General features: G+C 40.9%; 1 protein-coding gene across 1 annotated transcript in view; it reads left to right on the top strand.

The window, feature by feature from the left end:
* The window catches only part of iglon5 (IgLON family member 5), a 226212-nt gene that overhangs the window by 162291 nt on the left and 41854 nt on the right, over window positions 1-22067 (top strand). The window lies entirely within an intron of this gene.

Below are 22067 nucleotides of genomic sequence, written 5' to 3'. Positions count from 1 at the left end.
GCTGTTTTTATTGTAGCCTCTTAGAGGCTTGAGTGTAAACTATAGGGTAAGGCTCAACACTGTGCTGGAAGCTGAACCACATGGCTGGAAGTACTTTAGTCTCACAGCACTGACCAAGAGCATTTAATTATAATATGTAGAGCCTTGACATATCACCTTTTATTATACAGCTCATCATTTAGTTTTCTATTTTGACAAAGAAATGTAATGTAGGGTAAAAATTCATGCTCTGATTTAGACGTCAAGTTAAGAAGTCTCTCATTTATCGGATGCTCCGTCATCATTTTACATAAAATGTGTTGTCTGAGTTAGTTTTTCCAAACATTTCTTGATATACAGTGTATTCAGAAAGTTTTCAGACACCCTTCACTTTTTTTACCTCCGCCAAGGAGGTTATGTGATCAGGTGGGTTTGTTCGTTTGTTCATTTGTTTATTCGTTTGTTGGCAACATAACTCAAAAAGTCATGGACAGATTTTCATGAAATTTTCAGAAAATGTCAGAAATGACATAAGGAGGAACTGATTAGATTTTGGGAGTGATCCGGATCACTGTCTGGATCCAGGATTTTTTTTAAAGGATTCTTTACTATTGGGAGATAGGGCTAAGGGTGGAGGTCTGCGCTGTTACCACTTCACACCAGGAGATGGCGGGCATGAGTAACTTAAATCCCAGCAGCATGTTTTTTGGTGTGTTTCTATTCAAAGTTTTCGAGTTTATTGATTTTAAAAGATGCACGCCCAGTCGAGAAGACAAGTCGAAGTATAACAGAGAGAAAGACAGCGAATTGTAGCGAGAATACTCACAATGCTGGGAGGAATAGAGGAATATTCACCCTCTGCCATGACTTCCAGTCGTCCGGTGAGACCGTGGGTGCTTCTGCCATGACAGGCCACATGTGGCGAAGCAATCGCTTTGCCTCACCGTGTCTCCACCCCACTGGGGAGGGAGTAATTGGCGAATTAGATTTTGGGAGTGATCCAGATTACCATCTGGATCCAGGAATGTTTTTAAAGGATTCTTCATAATTGGGAGATAGGGCTGATGGCGGAGGTCTGTGCTCTCTGAGTGCTTTTCTAGTTTAGTTTTGTGATGTTGCAACCTGATTCGACAGTTGTGGCCATAAACTTATCTCCCATTTTGTTGGAAATTGATATGAATGCTTAGGGTCATTGTCATGTTGGAAGGTGAACTTTCAGCCCAGTCTGAGGTCCTGCACACAGCTGAACATGTTTTCAGTGAGGTTATCTCTGTACGTTGCTCCAGTCAGCTTTCCCTCAACCTTGACTAGTCTCCAAGTCCCTGCTGCTGAAAAACACCCCCGCAGCATGATGCTGCCACCACCATGCTACACTGTTGGGATGGTATTGAGCAGATGCCTGGTTTCTCCCAGGCATAATATTTAGAATTAAGGCTAATCATTTTAATCTTGGCTCAATCACACCAGAGAATCTTGTTTCTCACAGTCTGAGAGTCCTCCAGATGCTTTTAGCAAACTGTAAGCGGGTTTTAATGTGTTTTTGCACTGAAGAGAGGCTTCCATGTAGCCACTCTGCTATAAGCCCAGATCAGTGGAGGGCTGCAGTGACTGTTGTCCTTCTGGAACTTTGACCCATCTCCACACAGGGAGCTCAGTTGTTCAGTTTGGCCGGACAACCAGCTTTTGGAAGAGTCCTGGTTGTACCAAACTTATCCATTTTAGAAATATGGAGTACAGCGGATTTTTTTTTAAGCCTTCCCCAGATCTGTGCCTTGTAACAATCCCACCTCTGTGCTCAGAGACAGACTAGAACTATAAGTTCACATGGGAATTAAATAATCATGCAATACCAAGCCCAACCAAAGTATTGCATGTAATAAAGAGATGAATTTGTCTTTCTGAGGCTGATTTGCTGTTCACATCGATATTATTCTGTGACTTTTTGTTTGGCTGGGTACATTAGGAAATAAAAATGTTTATGTTTTCTAAATGGATGTGTGGTTTCATATAAAATTCAGTGGTTTTCTATTTTTGTGTTCTCAGTCCTGTTTGGCTTCATCTGCAATACATGGATTGACATGTTTTGGCAGCAGCTGCAGCTGAAAATGGGCTGGCTTTTGGCAAACCCCAGAGATGGACCAGAGTTCATGCTATGAAGTTACAAAGATTGGCAAGAGTAGTGGTGATTTGCTCTGGAACGCCACACAGAGTATGTGGATTTTTAGGTTGAAGCTTTGCAGGATGGCTCCACCTGATGGCAGATATGTAATCTGGACAGTCCACCTGTTTGCAAGGTTACAAGTATAATGTAATGAAGCCCATTTGGTTACCTTAAGGGAGTTTTTTTTCTGGATGTATGATCTGTGTTCATTTGAAATTTAGTCAACTTGAGCAATTTATTCCTCCTACTCACCAAGAAGCTGAAAATTTCTGCTGGCCAAGCTGAACCTGTTTCCACATTGTTCAAGATAGTTTTGTAGATAACTTCCAACACAAGCACCAAAAAAAATCCAGGCTGAAATAGCCTGAAGTTCTTCTAAACCACCTGCCATTTTAAATGACAGCACTGGCTGCCTGAAGAGCGACAGATTGTGCAGCTGTGTCAGGCTGCAGCCTGAAGAGACAGAAACCATCTGCAGCAACTGCAGGCATCATTCATTCCATGTACTCAACTTTAACAAATAGAGATAAAAAAGAAACTTAATAATAAAATTTGACTTAAATATTATCTGATATTGCAAATCAAGCTTTGCAAAAAGAATTACAGCCCTGGAGACAGTTTTTCAGTACGAGTTTTCTTCTGAATATTAACACCACTCAAGGTTAAAGGCTGACTTTTCCAAACAGAAAGTTTGCAAAAAAGTGAATCACTGTAAATGTTGTCCAGCGTGTCGGATCAGAATATCACTCTGAATGGAATAAGTAATTCTGTACTTTTTATCTAATTCAGAGGAATTTGCTCATGCTCCTTTATGTTGTGTTGATGTCTGACATTTTAGAGCTCTTTACTTGTTTTAAAACTGAACAGACTTTTATGAGTCAGTGCACATTTTTTCATTAAGCTTAATGAGAAGGAACAGCTTCTTCTTCTGCTGTTTCTGACAGATTGGACTGATGAGACAGCTCCACACGTGTTTAAATGCTTCTAATCTAGTTAAGTGCTTCATGCATGTATTTGCAAGTCTTAATCAGATCACTTTATTTAGCAGTGCAGTGCAACTTGAGTCCCAAGTCATATTGATTTGAATTAATCTGAAGAAATATTGTACATGGAAACATTACTAGTTATGATGTTTGCATTTCTTAAGTTATTGCTTGCAGTCCTGACACAAATGTCACATGAGGGTGGGATTTTGTGGGTAGCTAACATAGCTAACATAGCTAATGTAGCCATCCTTTTCTCAGTTTTATTTACTGGTAGCTAACTTAGCCAACGTAACTAATGTGGCCAAAGCTAAGCTCACAAAGCAGCAATATAAGCTATGTAGGTACGTTATCTACATAGCTACATTTGCTAAAACTCATGTTGCTGGAGCTAACTTAGCTACTTTGCTAACAAAGCTAAAGTGACCCATCGTTTTTGTCACTTCTTCTAAAACAGATCTATGCAGAGTTTAATCCTGGATTAGACCGCTGATCTTTTTTTCTGTTTTATTTATGGGTAGCTAACAAAGCTAACGTGGCTAATGTGGCTGAAGCTAAGCTCACAGAACAGCTATGTGAGCTATGTAGGTTCGTTATCTACATTGCTACATTTGCTTAAACTTATGTTTCAGAAGCTAACCTAGTCACTTTGGCCAATTTAGTAAAGTTAATTATGTAGCTAGCATAGCTATGTTAGCTTTAGCTAAAGCTAAGAAAACTAAAGAGAGCCATGGTTTGTGTCATTACTTCTAAAACAGATCAATGCGTAGTTTCATACCACATTAGACCTCTGATCTTTTTCGCTGTTTTATTTGTGACAATTTCCTCAGTCTCTAATGTTTGCAATGTGGTTATTGCATGACCCAAATCCTTGTAATGTTGAAGAAAACATCACTGCTGAATCAGTCTCAGTGTTCTCCTTGCATGGCGTCCATTACTCCAGCCTTCCAGCAAATCCACTGGTGTACCTCATAAAGGCTGATCAGTCAGAGCTAGCACACACCCAGTGTGGGACATCAGTCCTGGTCTTCGTCTCTCTGCTCCACCCCCTACCACTAAAGACACTAATACCAAACGAATCCCCTCAGGACCATCCTAAAAGTTGACATAAACAGACACGACGATGATGCCGGTCATTTTTACTACTATTTTTTAACTGCTTGTTCGAAATCAAAAGAACATCTGGAGCAACATAATTCCCAATATTAGATTTGGTGTGTTTTTCAGATCTTGCCGATGATTCACAAGATATTCTTGAAAATGTCAAATAACATTCAGTTTGAAGAGTGGCTCTGGAAAATCTCCATTTGCAAAGGCCTTGTAGCCCTAGCATTTTAGCCTACCCATCTATGCCAACAATATATAGATGGGTAGGCTAAAATGGGACACTCCTACTCCTAGATATAAATGCATAAAGCATAGGAGTAGAGCTAAGGCCAAGGGGTGTGTTTGGATTTAGCCCCAATCTTAATGATATTTGATGTACATCATTCTCTCTCTCTCTCTCTTGCTCTCTCTCTCTCAGGCTGGAGGAAATTAACAAAGAAAAGGAAGTGTAGGCACAGATCAGAAACCCAAACTGAGTTTGGAAGAAGACTGCAGATATAATTTGGCATGCTAGCATTTTTCTAGAAAACTCAGAGAGGCTTTAATATAAAACAGATAATGTCCTTTAAAAGACACAGGCACAACGCTGAGGCATTAAAATGCTGCAAATACTTAAACCTACCAATCTACTGTACTTTGGTGGGTGCTTCCGCTATAACACAACACTAAAACATGACTTTACAGCTCAGCTGTGCTTATAAAGCCTGTTATTGTTGGAGGATGTTCCACGCAGAGCTACTCCGCGTGAATCTGTATTTAATGCTTCTCTCTTAAAGCAGTGACAGCACTTGGCTACAAATCTGTCAAATTACCAGTGCACAGGGTGTATTTAGGGGAGTCTACGGGGTCTTGTGTAAGGCGGGCACGCGTTTGTGTGTACTCACTGGGAAAGGAAGTAACAGTTTAACTACTGTATTGATTTCAAGAGTGCTGAGGGGTTTAGGCATCAGTCCAGAGAAAATGGGGGGTAAAAGAAAGCCAGAGTGGGGCTCGTCCCTGGTTTCAGCACGCTCTACTTTTCTCCCACGCCTGATTCGATGGTAAAGGTCTGTGGCTGCCCATTGAAGTTGTACAACTGCTGCATTGAGTACTGTATGGCTGTGTGCACTCTGCAGTGCTCTATTGATTGATGTGTGAAGAGGGATTAGTGGGTGGGAGGGAGGGGAGGTGGAGGGGGAGAGGATGCTGGATGAGGGGAGGGATGGGCAGAGCAACCAGAGGCAGAATTGCAGATGCAGCATGTGTACAATAAAGAGGGGCAGATGTCGTGTCTTTGAGGCCAAGTGAGACACTCGAGGGTGATGTTCTGCTTTTCTGAGAATGCTGAACATTTGGAGAGCTTCTTAGATGACGATGTGTTAGTCATGATTTGGCTACACGAGTTTTTGTACCCTAGTCACCCTTTCAGCTATGGAGGCAGGAATACAGTGCCAATAAAAAAAGTTTTACCCCCTTGGATGTTTGACCCTTTTATTGATTTTATAAATCAATCATGCTCAATAGACTCCGGCTTTCTTTTAACCATTAAATATACAAAAAAGACCTTTTATGTCATCTTTAACAACAGATTTCTACAAACGAATGCCAAACAAAATATGTGATGTAAAATTGGTGATTGGGGATCAGGCTGTTTTCAGGTCCAGCCAAAGATTCTCTATTGGGTTGAGGTCTGGGCTTTGACTCGGCCACCCCAGAACATTCACTTTGTTGTCCTTAAACCATTTCTGTGTAGCTTTCTCTGTATGCTTCAGGTCATCATCTTGCTGGAAAAATAAATCTTCTCCCAAGCCATAGTACTCCTGCAGACTGAATAAGGGGCATCCCCACAACATGATGCTGCTACCACTGTGCTTCACTTGAGGATGATGTGTTTTTTGAGTTTTCTACAAAAATGAGACTAAAGACATTTCTTTCACTCGACCATGGAGTCTCTCACATGCCTTTAAGTGAATTCCAGTCCAGATTTAATCTGAGCTTTCTTCAACACTGGCTTTCTCTTTGTCACTCTCCTATAAAGCTTTGACTAGTGAAGAACCACAGCAACAGTTGTTGTATGCAGAGTCCCTCCTATCTCAGCTGCTGAAGCTTGTAACTCCTTCAGAGTAGTCATAGGTGTCTTGGTGGCCTCTCTCACTAGTCTCCTTCTTGGACGGTCAATCAGTCTGTGAGGACGGCCTGATCTGGGCAGATTTACACATGTGCCATATTCCTTCCATTTCTTGATGATGGATTTATCTGAACTCCAGAGGATATCCAGTGCCTTGGAAATTATTTTGTATCAAACCCCTGACATATTTTCAATGACCTTTTCTCTTTCTGCTTGGAGTGTTCCGTTGTCTTCATGGTGCAATGGTTGCCATGAATACTGATCAACCAGTGACCAGACCTTCCAGACACAGATGTCTCTATACTACAGAAGGATTAGACATCCACACAGGTGAATACTTTTTATGGGCACTGTTTCAGCCTGTGCCGAAAGTCCCAAGTACTATCAAAATAAAAGCATAGACATTGAAAAGTACAACAGGATCATCCTCTTTTATTATTCTACATAAAGATGTAGAGTCTGTTCACCATGGTTGTGATTCTCAGCATGTAACGTTCTTTTTTCTATGTTGTAAATTGTAGTCTGACCGATCAGCAGGCTTTTGTGTATAGAGGTAAAAGACTCCATGTGGAAAACAACAAACAGGTGGAACCTTATCCTTACAAATGAAATACCAGCTCCCATCAGGAGTAATTTTACGATGATTTATTTGTCTCTGTAAACAGATGTCTGCATAAAAGTGCATCTAACAATCCATTATAATTCAAACACTTCAACTCGAGCCACAAATCTGCTTGACAGATTCCCACACTGCATTCAAAAACAAACATTTTAAAGTTTTTTTCTTCTCTTTATGAGGACAGACCTGATAATATTTGACATTTTACTTTGTCAAATCTGCATCATAATGTTGTCAATTAGACACTTTATTCCCTTGAATTGTGAGTAAATCAGAGTTACTTTAGTTTCTCTCTCATATGCATACAGCAGAAGTGAGTGCGAGTAAAGCAGTCATTGGTTGCAGTTTCAAAACGTGGATAACATTACAGATATAAACGCCACATGGCAATCCAACTTCCTTCTTTCTTGAACAAATTAAAAAAACAACAAATACAACAATGTTATGTGTTCCGGTAAAACGTCCTTGAGTTTCTTGAAAGGCGCTATATAAATTCAAGATATTATTATTATTATCATAACAATTAATCCATTTATGATTTCGCTAATTATATCCTTTATGTGCATTGAAAGTTTTTTAAACGAAAAAATCTCATCCTATTTGCCTTCAGCCATCATATCTATCTCTCATCACAAATATTTTCTTTGGAAAGTGATAAAAGGCAGTTTATTTCAGCAAGCTAGCTTGTCACTCATGGTTTTGTTTGCTTTTATAGGTCATAAAGGCATCAGTATTGATTTCAGGCCATTTCATGACCACTTAAAAACCCTCAGAAGTTTTAAAGAAGAGAATACGCCACAAAAATGTTGACATCTTGACTTGCTTAGCTTTTTATGTGTGTTTTTATTGTATCATTTCAGATTATTTTGAAAGAAAGTTGCGGGCAGCCTCAAATGTTGTGTATCTCATCTTCTGTTCAAGAACTTAGAAGAATCTGTTGGACTGTTTGCTGCTCCTTTGAGTGATAAGACGCTATTTCAGTCAGGACAGCTTAGTTAAGAAACATACATGATTTGCAGTTGTAACTCTTTCTCTTCATTAGCAGTTATTTATTTGCACTCATTGCCATTATTCATTTTTGGCGGTGTGGCTGTTCTGGGATCCCCCCGCCCCTCTATGAGCCAATGTGGAAAGCATCAAGCAGGAACAGCACACGCTCCTGCCTTCTGGTGCCAACAAGGACAGCCTGAGGAAGGGAAACAGCACCTAACCCAGAGCAGAGCAGGCATCAGTGACAACAGAATGAGATTGATCAAGTCAGAAGCAGAGTAAAGGAGGAGCTGGGGTGGAGGAGGGTCGCAAAAAACGGCTCGCAATGGGAGCAGAAAGCATAGCCAGGCTAGAGCAGTTTAAGGCGTTGTCCACACAATGATATATTTCCGTTTCGTTTTGAAAACGTTTTCCATAAATACAGGATCATTTTAGGAAATGTCTTTGTAAGCACGGAGCCACTAAAAACAACTGAAAAGGCTGTCATATATATACCAATCCTGTAAGTGGTGCTGTACCACTGCCACGGAAATGCACCAAAAAGAGAGAAGAAGAATACGGAGCATGAGTATAAAGCTTTTGCGCTGTACACAGACACAAGAACATTTGTTGTATGAGGTGGTAGTAAAGGAGCGTCAAATTTTGCTGTAAAAGCCATAATAAGCTCAGCAGCTTCTGCATCAGAGCACCACCCCGTAATCCACCATTATTGTTTTGGCTGGACCCTTGCATACGGCTTAAGTGGGCTATGCTATGTGTGATGTAATCTTTTCAAGAAAGATGCAGTTGGGTGAAAGACTAAACAGTAGGCATATACAGATGTGTTCACTGTGGAACCCGGTTTCAAAAAGTCACTTTTATGGCCTCCCAAAATGCTGTTCCTATATGGATGAAATGCCTATATGACAACAAACTTTTGCGTATACTCCTGAATTCGTCTCTGTGTGGATGGGGCCTAAATATGGCAGCGTGTATGTGATTAGCTAATTGCGTGCTTAGAGCAAATCAGCTGGCCGTCACCCCTCTGAGTGGACATATGTGGCTTATTTCCCTCTAAGTGGACAAAGTTGAAAAAGTGCCCCACTTTACTGTCATCTATGTGGACAAAATTTGTCAAAAGTTGACAAAGTACGTTCTAAGTGTACAGAATTTTACAAAGGACCCTCTTAAAGGAGCCCTCTTCACAGCACCTGACAACGTGCCCTTCTAAGAGCCATCTATGTGAGCAAAATTTGACAAAAGTTGACAAAGTGCCTTTTAAGTGGACAATTTATGATAAAGTGTCCCTAGGTTGTCTTTTAAATGGGCAATATGATCAACTGTCCTCCGAAACCACATGTCTAAGAGTGGAGAAATGACATCCTCCCTTGTGCATCTTTGTTAAATCAGTGATTCATAATTCCTTGTTTGTTTTTAAAGAGGTTTATAGATATATTCATAAAAAATGTGGCATATTGACCAGGATTTCAAGCTATTTCACTATAAAAGTTTGACATGTTTTTCGATGACGATGCCTCACTGAAAACAGGAGGAGCCATTTTGTCCCTTCATGTTAACTAAGAATATCAGTCAGTCTGTGGGATAAAAAAACTCCCATCCCATTTCAGGGGCTGTTTCCTGCAGAGTGTGGATTCATGGATAATCTTGGCGCATTATGGCACATTCAGAGTCACTTAAATCCCATTTCTTTCTTTATTCGGATGTTGGTTTGAACTTCGGCAGATCATCTAGACTGTGTCTTCATGCCTAAAGCGTTGACTGCTGCCACGTGATTGGCTGATTGGATTTTTGTTAGTGAGTACCTGAGCAGGTATACCTAATAATTTGGCTGTGAGTTTTAATAACAATGATTAAAAGACTACAATTTACAACACCATATCACAAAATGATGGGTGAGTAAAAGCGAGTTTGGTAAAATGTGCCTTTAGCTGCTTTTTAAATCATCAGTGGAGCGTTTTGAAAGTTTGTAGTCGTGTATATTGTGACACCTTCCTTTTTAATTAGTCAGGATTTTATAACCCCACTAGTCTTTAGTTATTAGTCTGGCAGCTGATGAGAAATTAAACATCCAACTAATCCGTGTGATGGTTTGAAATCAGATCATGAGTGCAGTTTATTATGAAATTAACCACAGTCACATAAACACCCATTTTCCATCACATTCCTCCAACCTCAAAAAACATCACCGGCCCTGAGCGGGAAGAAAAATGACATGACCAGACAGATCCAAAACAATTCATTCAACGTGACTTCTGTGACATTTCTTAGATTTCCTGTCAAGTGGAGTCCTACTGACATCCATTTTGCCTCACCGGCGACGACAGAAAGCAGTCGACCTGCATATCTATCTTGTTGCTCGGTGCGAGCGAGGCATCCAGGTGGTTTCTCACTCCTCGCCCATCGCTCTCCTCCCTACTCTCCTGTTGCTCCGTCCCTGACAGGTGGTGCCGGAGTCAGGAGGGGAGTCTGGGATTTCATCGATAAGGAGCAGAGCTGCTGGATGAGTAGTGGAGGAGAAGAAGAAGAAGGAGGGGGAGATGGGGCTTTGGCGAGGTGGGCACGGGGTTGGATTCGGGCCATCCGGAGTTAATGGGATCAGACGAGGAAGAGAAAGGGATATATCTGTGCTGGTTAATGTTTAATCCTGCACCACCAACCCTTGTCTCCGGCTTGAGGCTCCCAGCATCTGATAATCCTTGGGCTGCCGCTCTTCATCATCAAGGTGTCGGAGGGAAGTGCCTCTGTAAATATTTAATTGGCTGCAGCATGCCGGTGTTAATTATGCGGTTGTGTCTCCTTTGCCTTGCTCCGTGCCCAGGCATCACCAACTCTGTGCTGGCTTTTCTCTCCTCTTTAACTGATGATACTCTACCTTTCGTCTCTGCCTGCTATTATTGCCATTATTGTCCAATACTACCGCTCCTTAAACTCCTCTACTGCTGCTGCACAATATCCTCTAATTCAAGATTCCACTTAGTTTTTCACAGCACTTTCTTTTCTCAGGATCTCACCTCACCTGTGCTATCTCTTCCACCCTCTCCCTTCTAACCTTGTGCTACGCCTTTCTCTTTCTCTTTTCAATTTTAAAACCACCGCAGCCTGTGTTAAAACGGATTATTGTTATGGCTTTCATTATAGCCTCCGCTGTTATCCGTCCTGACGCCAATCATGCTTTCAGAAGTAGTGCCCCCCCTCGCTCTGTGTTTATTTGATCGTCAAGGGCAATGTGCAATAGATGAACAGCACAAAGACAGCCTTGCAAGGACTACGCAGGCTAAAGTTGTACAGCTCAATAGAGCTCTACTCATAAGTGTCTGCCAGTAGCGAGTGCAATTACAAACAGGCGCATGTACAAGTCAAGAGAATACAAATCACATACGTAATAGATGTCTCAAGGGAGCAAACACGCAACCTTGCAATACTTTTACAGAGAAGAGACACAAAACATGACAGTGAAAAACACCGGACCCAGAGTGTAGAGCGATTTATGTGAGGCTCTACCTATAGGCGAGAAGTAAAGATGAGCAAAACAGATTTATGCATATTCCGTTTGTGTTCCAGCTGTAAGAAAGCGCTACAGTGGAGGTGAATTAATGCTCCGTTCTCTGTTTCCTGTGTGCAATCCCCCAGGCATGTCCATAAAATTTTACTCTCTTAAAAATGTCAGACTAATCCAGACCAGAAGCTCTATACACTGCACAGACAAAAGGCTCCAGGGGGGTTGTTTGGACAGCATGCAAGAGTCTATGTGTGCCCAAATGTGTGTGTGTGGATTGGTCTGGAGACGGGGGGCTCGGTTTGTGTGCCAAAAGAGCAGGTCAAAGCAAGGACAAGAGATACAGGGAGCCGTGATAGACTGTATCTGCTGTTCACAATAGTGAGCATGCAGGGAAACTTAATAGGCCAGTGTTCCCATTAACACCAGTGACCAGTGCAGTGTTCACCCTGAGAAATGCCCTACATGCTTTTATTTATTTAATTCTAACTTATTAGTCTGGCCTCAATTCATTTATTTTTTCATGTTTTTGTTTACCCATTTGGCCTTCTTTTAAATTGGAATTTATTTAACAATTTCTCTCTAAAAGTGTATTAGGTTTAATTTCTCACTCTTTATGCAGGTATTTGCCAAAACAAAGTTTTAATCTATCCTCACTCTGCCTTGGGTGATTACTCATTGTGAACTAATTAGATTTCTGATGGCTTTTCCTTGATTCCTGTTTTGTTCTTTCATTTAGACTACATTAAAGAGGGTTGTTTACACTGCATGCTGCTGTTATTGTGTGCTTTAAAGGCTTATAATGCAACTTTCAGAGCAGATATTCAGACCAAGACAAAAGCTGTTTTTGCACACAACACCTTCATCCCTCAGTTACCTCACATCCTTCATGCTTTCACATTTCTGCTGCCCCTTCTGTCTTATTCTACCTGCAAGTGTCTTTGAGACATACACTGGTAGAAAACGCTGATTAAAGGCCTCTGCACATCAAGGATGATGCAAATAAATGGCAGGATGATGCCATTAATTTGGAAGTGAATTTTGTCGCACCTTTCTGTACACATCTAACCTGACATGCCAGATAGACTGTTCCATATATCTACTGCATGAATATATTTCACATTCTTCTGGGAAATCTCCCATAGAAAGCGAGTGGGAAAGGCAGGACTTTTCTAAAAATTCTCTGAAGGTGATTGGAGGAACATTATATCTGTCACATTCATAACAGGCCAATCAGAGCGACAAGACAAAATAAGGATGTGCTCATGTGCTTCTCCTGAACGGACAGGCTACCGCTGCCGTAAGCTGTGAATGGTGGAGCTCTTGTGTGAATAAATATATGCCATGGCCGGTTGGGATAACCTGACACGCCGGATGGATTTGTTTCACACATTCATCTGGTAAACCTCCCATAGACAGCGTTTGGGAAAGGGCAGATCCTTTGAAAAAAACAACTCAGAGGGTGATTGGATGAAAATTTTGTCTGTCACATCTTTATGGGCCAATCAGAGCAACGAGAAATGTGACGTAGCCGCTACCGAGGAGTAAACGCCATAGAGAACTGCATAACGAAAACCATGGCGACTGTAAACATGTCAGTACTCAACTTTTGTTGTTTTTGAAAAGAAAACAAATCACTGCTGTTCGTTATTCTTCTTTTAACGAAGAAATCTCGTCAAGTTCTGATAAAACTGATGCTATAGCAGCATCCATGCTAATCTCTTCCACCATAATTGCACTGGCCTCTTGTTTGCATGCTTACTCCGCCACGCCCGAAAGTACTGCCCCTCATCGCTGATTGGTCCTGTCACTTTCCAACTGGGCCCAAACTGCTCAGACAGGAGCTTTGCAAGATGGATTCACCAGTGAGAAACATGGAAACAGGCGTATCCATCTGCTTTTCAAGGTTACGGTTGGGGGACATGCAAAAACATCTTCTCTGCTAAGGCAAGCTTTCAGTGTGACTCATAGTTCTTTTTTCAAAGGAGAATATGGGCCAGTTCAGTTAAACTGCTGCTTTCCTAAAGCTACATCCGAGCTAACAGCTACCGTGTCAGGAGCCATTGTAGATATCAGTACACCCTACGCGTAATGATCACAAACCCACACAGAAACAGACTGGGTGAAGAGTGAAAACATCTTTTTCCATCTTGAAAAGCTGTCAGTGTGGCCCTTTTGTCTTGTTTTAGTAATGAAATGTTGTCCAGTTCTATCAAAACCACCACTGTGGCTACGTCTGAGCTAATCACTCCTCTAGCAGCTACTGTATGTGTGACACAGTTATGTGCTGTTCTGTAATTTGTATTTGTTTATTTTGCATGGATTTTGCACCTACCTACTACCGTGCGCTGCTCCCTCTTTTTAGCTTGTTTGGCTGAGAGGATGGACAGACTTTTCATTCTTTCAACACGTGAAACAATATTGCTAATAATAATGAAGCATTTGATAGGGGGAGTTGGCTCACCTGTTTGTGTTACAGACTGGCTAGCGGAGTAATTTCAGGGAGCTCATTGACCCAGAGCAGTGATTAGTTGTATGTCTGAGGTCAGAGGAGACTGTGTTGTTAAATGTATCAGTGGAGCAACGTCCCATTAGTCTGGACACAGCTCCAGCTGTGCACATAGTTCATTTACATTCACATGGATATGTCAGGCAGCCCGCTGTCTGTCTCAATCTGGACTACAGAATACCACATTAAAAAAATCAGCACTGCCTACGGACAAATATTTATATGATGAGGTAATAAATACCATGCAGTGCTGGAGAGGGGGATGTTTTTTTCTCCTCTGTCAGCTCTAAAACTCTTCTACCATAGGCGACAGCCAGCATTTTGATTGGCCAGATTTGTGCTTGTCAGGAGCAAAACTTAAAAAAAAAAAAAAAAAAAAACATGGTCTGAAAAAAATTAGCCGCAATTTCCATGGTGGAATTACGTTGCTGGTGTGAAAGCTTGCATTAACCCACTACATGCTTGAAGGAAATTAATTTCACGCAAATAATTTGCATGAAATAAAACGCCTCTGGTGTGTAAGGGCCTTATGGCAGGAGATATACTTGTCAACTATGCATATAAAAGGCTGCCCATTAGAGGGAATAAAGGGGAAGTTTTCTGGGGGTGATGACGGTTTACAAAAACATGGTCCATCCTAAATTTAAGCAATGATAATCAATGATATTTTGGGCATAAATGCTAGTATTCATGTTTTGTTTTTTTGTCCTTCATTTTTGTAGTATTGATGTCGTGGCCTGGCCTGGCTGGGTTGTTTCATTTTTCTGGCTTTGTGCAGCCATGCCAGGGCGTGCTCAGAGGTTGGGATACTGGAAAAGAAAGGACAAGAAATGGAAGTGCATATGATTCCATCAATAGCCCATTAGCAAAGCTTTTTCAGACAGCTTGAGAGTTGATCTGAGCCTGACTTCGAAAGCAAACGTAAGTCAGGAGGCTAGTGCTAATGTTGAGAATCCATGTGTTGATATTGTTAAATTACATTCAAGCTGGGCCTTTTATTAAAGCTATGAGGGGCCCAATGATTTCAGTGGGTGGGCTGCTATGCACCCCATGCGTTGGTCTGATGTGCTGGCTGTGCAGGGTCATAAAATGAACACAACATGAACACATTATGCAGTATAGATGATATATAGATAGATGAGTATATCTGACAAATAATCAAAATCTACACAGAGACATTACTTCTGTTTTTATTTGCACAGTCAGCTGAAAGCCATCAGTTAACACAGTCACTAATTTAACCAATACACCTGGAGCGTTACGCATAGATGAAAATGTTCTAGAAAAAATGCAGACACTGTGGCCTTACAACAACATCAATCTGAGCTGATCTGATGTTACTATTGATGTTACTCTAAATTGAGTTCTGATCCCAGGATTAGGTTAACTTTATAATAACCTTCTCGAGTGTTTCCATGTTTTAAGTTTACATCTCACACATTGGATAGTTGGAAATGTTCTAATCTCTCGTATGCCCTCTAGTGGTATCCTCCAGTAACACACGCCACATTTAAGCAAATATGTTTACAAGAATGCTCATGGCAGAGCCAGACACATATGTAATTGCAACACTGAAACAGTGATTATAACTCCAGCTTAATATCTGAAAACAAGATTGTGCAATCAGCGTCAGGCTGATTTGGTTATCTGTCTCTTAAAGGCAGGGCTGTACAGTGCGACATATACACCGTGTTCCAAATTATTATGCAAATTGGATTTTATTGTAATAAACATCCAAATTTCTGTTTTTCAATTAAACTCATGGATGGTGTTGTGTCTCAGGGCTCTTTGATCACTAAAATCAGTCTCAGACATCTGTGATTGTTTTGCCAGGTCAGTCCAATTAAAGGAAAACTACTTAAGAAGGATGTTCCACATTATTAAGCAGGCCACAGGTTTCAAGAAATATGGGAAAGATAAAGGATCTCTGCTGCTGAAAAGTGTCAAATAGTGTAATGCCTTGGACAAGAATTGAAAACATTAGATATTTCATGAAAAATTAAGCATGATCATCGTACTGTGAAGAAATTTGGGGCTGATTCAGAGCACAGGCAGGTTCATGCAGATAAAGACATAATGAGGAAGGTTTCTGCCAGAAAAATTCATCAGATTAAGAGAGCAGCTACTAAAATGCCATTACAAAAAGCACACAGGTATTTGAAGCTGCTGGTGCCTCTGGAGTCCCACCAACCTCAAGGTGTAGGATCCTCCAGAGGCTTGCAGTTGTGCATAAAACTACTATTTAAACACCCCTAACCAATGCTCACAAGCAGAAACAGTTGAAATGGGCCCAAAAACACATGAGGACTCATTTTCAAACAGTCCTGTTTATTGATGAGTCCCGTGCAACCCTGGATGGTCCAGATGGAGGAGTAGTGGATGGGTGGTGGATGACCACCATGTCCCAACAAGGCTGTGACGTCAGCAAGGAGGGGGCGGAGTCATGTTTTGGGCTGGAATCAAGGCCCCTTTAGGGTCCTTGAAGATATGAAAATGACCTCGGCAAAGTGTATAGAGTTTCTTAATGACCACTTTCTTTCATGGTACAAAAAGAAGAACCATGTCTTCTGAAGCAAAATTATCTTCATGCATGACAATGCACCATCTCATGCTGCAAAGAATACCTCTGAGTCATTGGCTGCTATGGGCATAAAAGGAAAGAAACTCATGGTGTGGCCCCATCCTCCATGACCTCAACCCTATTGAGAACCTTTAGAGCATCCTCAAGCTAAAGATCTATGAGGGTGGGAGGCAGTTCACATCATAACAGCAGTTCTGGGAGGATATTCTGACATTTTGCAAAGAAATTCTAGCAATAACTCTCCAAAAACTAACAAGATCAATGGATGCAAGAATTGTGAAGGTGATATCAAAGAAGAGGTCCTATGTTAACATGGAACTTGGCCTGTTAAGATGTTTTTGCTTGAAATAGCTTTTGATTTCAGTAAATATGACCTCCTAATGCTGCAAACTCAACAAATGACCATTCCCAGTTCTTTACAACCTATAAGATCTTTTAAACTCTGTTGTTCTTAATAGTGTGGAACAGTGCATTTTTAGGTTTTACTGAAAAAATAATAATTATTGTTATGAAGAAAATGGTTATCATTACAGCTTTTTCACAAACATTAACAAGATAAAATGAACCCAGAAGAGAAAATAAAGGGCAGTCTTTATTCACAGACTGTCAAAGAAGGTTAGTATCAAACATTCAAGGAAATGATTCAAGGATCTTTAATTCAATTTGAGCCTTAAACGTTTGATCTGAAGAAGACAAGTAATGGAAATAAGGAGCAAACCGAAGGGAAATATATTAGACTACCTTCTGATTTTTTGTAGCTTAGACCCATTTAGTATCAAAAATGTTAACAAATGGAGATTGCATGGCTAGGTGTTCTGCTGAGGCAATGAATATTTTAACCATTAAGACATGGTTTGTCTGACTCAGACCTTTTTACTTGTCTCACTGTGTTTTTGTTGATGTGTAATTTACTTTGAGTTGCATAAGTTTGCATAAAAATTGCACAAAAAACACAATCTGATTGATTAATGCTTATCTTTTTTAAGCGTTTTGAATCTGCCTGAGATTTTCCCCAAGTGAATTTTTGTTTTCGAAAAGTAGCACATTTAAGCAGCATAAACACAAAGACACTTTTTTGGAATTCACATTGTTTTTTGTTTTTCCACTCTCAGTCTGCAGGGTTGACGGTGGTTAAAGCCTCCCTGTTGGCAGCCTCAGCTCCTGTCTGGAGTGTCAGTGGGCACGACTCCTGAATCCTCCTGGTGTGTGCGGTTCATCGGCCTGCATGCTGAGCCCCAGGAGGCAGCAGAGAAAAAGCAGAATTTCTCATAGAGATCAATAGAGCCAAAAGTAGCCCACAGATTGAAAGTGATGTCTGAAGATTCTGTTTTGGCCATGCAACAGCACTCGCCTGGTTGCACTCTAGACTCATTATTGTACTGTTTGATCATAGCTGCTGTGTTTGGCCAGCAACATTTGTATTAATCGCCTGATGGGATAAATAATGTGTATCACATCAAAGAGTGGGAGACACGCGCTATCATTCAGCCAGATGATGTTTACATTTTGTTGTTTCACACCTAACACTCCTACCATCCCTATAATGAGATGCTGCAGATGCACAAATTAGAATCCTTCTTATGATGAAGGCTGTATAGGTAACAGTGCTTTGCATAACTGCAAGCTCATTTTCACAAGAGAAATGCTATTTGCAGTTTTCTGATTATCCTGAATTTCTGGCAGAAAGGCTCATCCATCACAGAAACATTTATTTCAGGTGTCATTGAATTTGACCTTAGACTGAAATAAAATGATTAAAGCAACTTTAAAGGTACCAAGTGGTTTGTAACTAGAGTTTTGAAGCTTTGAGTTGGGCATTATAGCCTCTGCCATCTTGGTCTTTTGGGCCACAAGTTACCATATTTGAATAAGAGAGTAAATTTGGATTGAACCCTTTTATTGGAGCTAAATCAACGCTGCAACCAAAGGCTTTTTCAGTACCAGTCGGAATACATAGCCTAGTAACCACATTTTTGTTTATCAAGAATTAGACCTTTTTTAGAGCCTTACTAGATTTAGAATAAAGGAGCAGACTGCCATTTATCTCCACAGAAAAACTGCAACAATCTTGACTCAAGTGCTCAGGCCTCAACTAATGTTTGAAACTCTAAACAAACTACCATGGCTCTGGATTATAGAAGTCTTGGTTTGTTTGTACAATGTATCACACAGAGAGCCCAATTGATTGCTTGGTTGCTTGAAAGAAATCTCCCGAATACCACAAATGCTGTTTAAATTAAGATTAAGCTCAGTGACTGAATTTGCTTTACATGGTTGGGTTGTTGGGGCCAATTGGGGCCATGTGGTCGGGTAGACATCATCAGTTTGTGGCTAGCTAGGATTAATAGAGCGCGCTTTCGAAGGTAGAAGTGCTGTTTTGTGAACTACGGAAACTCAGGTCCTGGTTTTGTTTTTTTTGACTCATCAGAAGGGCAGAATTGAGGTAAGGGGATTCCATCAGCACTTATCTTTTTAATAGGCTACACATATCTTGTTTTTTCCAGATTAGGTGCAACACTGTACTTCTCATTTTGCATAAGTTAGGTATGTATATGATACTTAACTTTTTGTATTCCTGCTGTAAAGTTTGGCATTTTAATATGAGGTCTAATGTTAAGTGTCTTGTATTTGGAGCCAGCCTCTGGTGGCCAATTGGAGAACTACAGTTTTTCATTCAGTTCCATGTTGGCTTTGTCCAGTGGCACGTTAGTAATTTACAGCCCAGAATCTTCTCCACTTTGCTTCAAGCAGTCACAGCTAGTCAGAAAATATATTTGGACCCTTTTAACTTCATTAACAGAGTCACAAGTTTACAGAACTGATGTTATAGCCAAATGTGAGCAAGCAGAACTTATTCATAACCTCTTATATGAGAAACAGTCAGAGGTGGGGAAAGTAGACTATGGTATTAGAGTAAAAGTACAGTTACTTTGGTTAAAATTGACTTAAGCAGAAGTCAAATTAGTGGCCTATCTACTCAAGAAAAGTAAAAAAACAATCAAAATCTTTGTTAAGGGGGCAACAATTGCTGTTTGATTATGATAGCCATTATCTGGATGAATGAGAACCTATACAGATAAAAAGTATTTGATTTAAAGTTTGCTTAGAGTACTGAGTAGCTACTGAGGGGTGCAGTGTAAAATATGATGATATGAAAGCAAAGTGGACCGACATAATGCCAACGCATAATGTTTTACAGATATATGTGATTTAATACCCTCAAATACAGAGGTACAGGCTGACTATCTCAGTAGTCTAACATGTCTTGAGGCAAGATTTAACATATAGAAATAAAAATTCACATTCTTCTTTTACAAGTCATGTTTTTTAAATTTTATTTTATGCAGTTTTACTGCACATTAATCAACTATTTTATGAATCTAATATTCATCCATCCATGTTCTATACCGCTCATCCCTTTGGGGTTGCAGGGGGCTGGAGCCTATCCCAGTTGTCATTGGATGAGAGGCGGGGTACACCCTGGACTGGTCACCTATCAATCACAGGGCTGACATATAGAAACAGAAAAGCAGGCATGCTCACACTCACACTCACACCTACGGCCAATTTAGAGTCACCAGTTAACCAAAGGAACATGATGTGGTGGTGGGAGGAAGTCGGAGTACCCCGGAGAGAACCCATGCATGCATGGGGAGAACACGCAAACTCCACACAGAAAGGCCCTGACCAGGAAGTGAATCAGGAAGCGCCTGCTGTGAGGCAACAGCGCTAACTCCTGGACCACTGTGCAGCCCTGAATCTTATATTTCTCTATATATTCATCTTATTCTAATTTGCTTGATATAATGACATAGCGAGGCTTTTTGAAGGGGGTGAACTCAGTAGGAGGTCCTGGGGTCCTTCTCAGGAAAATTATAGATGATCAAACAATACCTATGTTTATTTTATGCACTTTGGGCACCTTACTTACATTCTAAATACTAATCCTAATTATTATCTGTATGAACCTCTCATGTTTGATGTATTCTTTTGCCTTTGCCTTGATGCCCCTTGGTGCACAAGGCTCCAGGCAATTGCCTTCCTTTGCCTGAAGGTAAAACTGCATGTGGCTTTGATTTTTGGGACCTGGGATTCCCACATTGTTGTACCCAAAAAAGATGATAGGATGTAACAGTGAAAAAAATATTGTATTCAGTCCTTGAGATTTTTTTTTACAATTCCTGACATTGAACTAAAGATGACAGTTAGGGTAAATGAGTGTACATTTTTGTCTGTATTGTACATCTGGATGATATTTTATAAACTTACAGCTTTCTATGGGGTCTTTAACTGTCAAATATATACAATATACAATGTACAGTATGTTAACCATAAGTGTACAACCTTTTCCAGGCGTAGAGCCAGATGACATTCCTGAGGGCCGAGGTTGCATAGATCTTTGTCTGCTTTATGTTTTAAGTTATATTGGTAGAAACAGAAAATATTTCAGCTGTAGAGCAGATACTTTAGTATCGCCTGTCTGACTAAAGAAACTGAGCAGTATCCCCAGTATCCTCCTGAAGGGACGCTTTAGTCTCACACCAGAGGTGGTCTCCCATCTATCAAACACAGACGCTGATCCTGTTTGTTTGCTCTGCTCACTTGTTCATTTCAGAAATGTTTTAAGGACTACCTCAGCTTTAAAACATCACTTTCCCTGCACAGTGAGCATTCAGCCTAAGTGACAGAGGTCCAAAGGGCCACACAGGAGCATGTGTGCTAAATGTTTGTGTTTGGTTTGTAGCAGTGAACCCCAGGAACAAACTTCTATCCAGGCCTGCTTGTTGGCTCATCGGTGAGGGTGTTTGCTTTCGATTGTGTTAACTTGCATGTCTGTGATATTCGTTGTGTGAGAGGAAGTGTGGGCTGAATGTGTTGACCTGGTTATCGCGTTGTGCGGCGCCTGGGAGCGGAGGCAGGGTGATACAGGTTTTAGAATGCGAGGTGCCAATCGAGCTGTGAAAATGGGAATTGAGTAGGGAAATGGGAATAGCTCCCTGCTGGTTTGTAACCTTCGCAATGTTGTTTGCAGCATTCGGTGTAGGCATTCATCATTCATTCAATCAAAACGTGTGCATGGCGTGTTTGTCCCTCTGGTTGCATTATGTGATAGGGAGCGTCTTTCCTCTACGTGTGTGACTGTAATTGCGTATGTGTTGTAAGTGTGTATTTATGACAGCATGTCACACTCGTCTCCAAGCCCTGAGCCCTGGAACTGAATTGAATTAACCTAAATAAAGTCTAGTGTGTGGAGTACAGAGCACTTGAAAGGGAACAGCTGAAGGCTTGAGCTGAGGACTGTCTAAGTCTGAGACAGGAAGCATGAGCACAGAAATGCTATGCAACACTGCTCTGTAGTAAAAAAATAAAAAAACAGCTAAACGAAAGCTTGTGACAGTTTTTGAACATTGGACACAATAGCTAATGTGCTACGCCCCTCCCCCAAGGCTTTCAGAGAGTGAGAGAGAGTTGGAACCAGTTCTGGGAGCCTTGGCCGGCCTAGATAGCAGAGCAGCAGCAGTGGCAGCGGCAGCA

The sequence above is a fragment of the Cheilinus undulatus genome, linkage group 8 (genome assembly GCF_018320785.1).
Source record: "Cheilinus undulatus linkage group 8, ASM1832078v1, whole genome shotgun sequence".
NCBI classification, from domain to species: Eukaryota; Metazoa; Chordata; class Actinopteri; order Labriformes; family Labridae; genus Cheilinus; species Cheilinus undulatus.
Note: the sequence above shows the minus strand (reverse complement) of the source record. Positions and strands in the feature narration are given on the sequence as shown.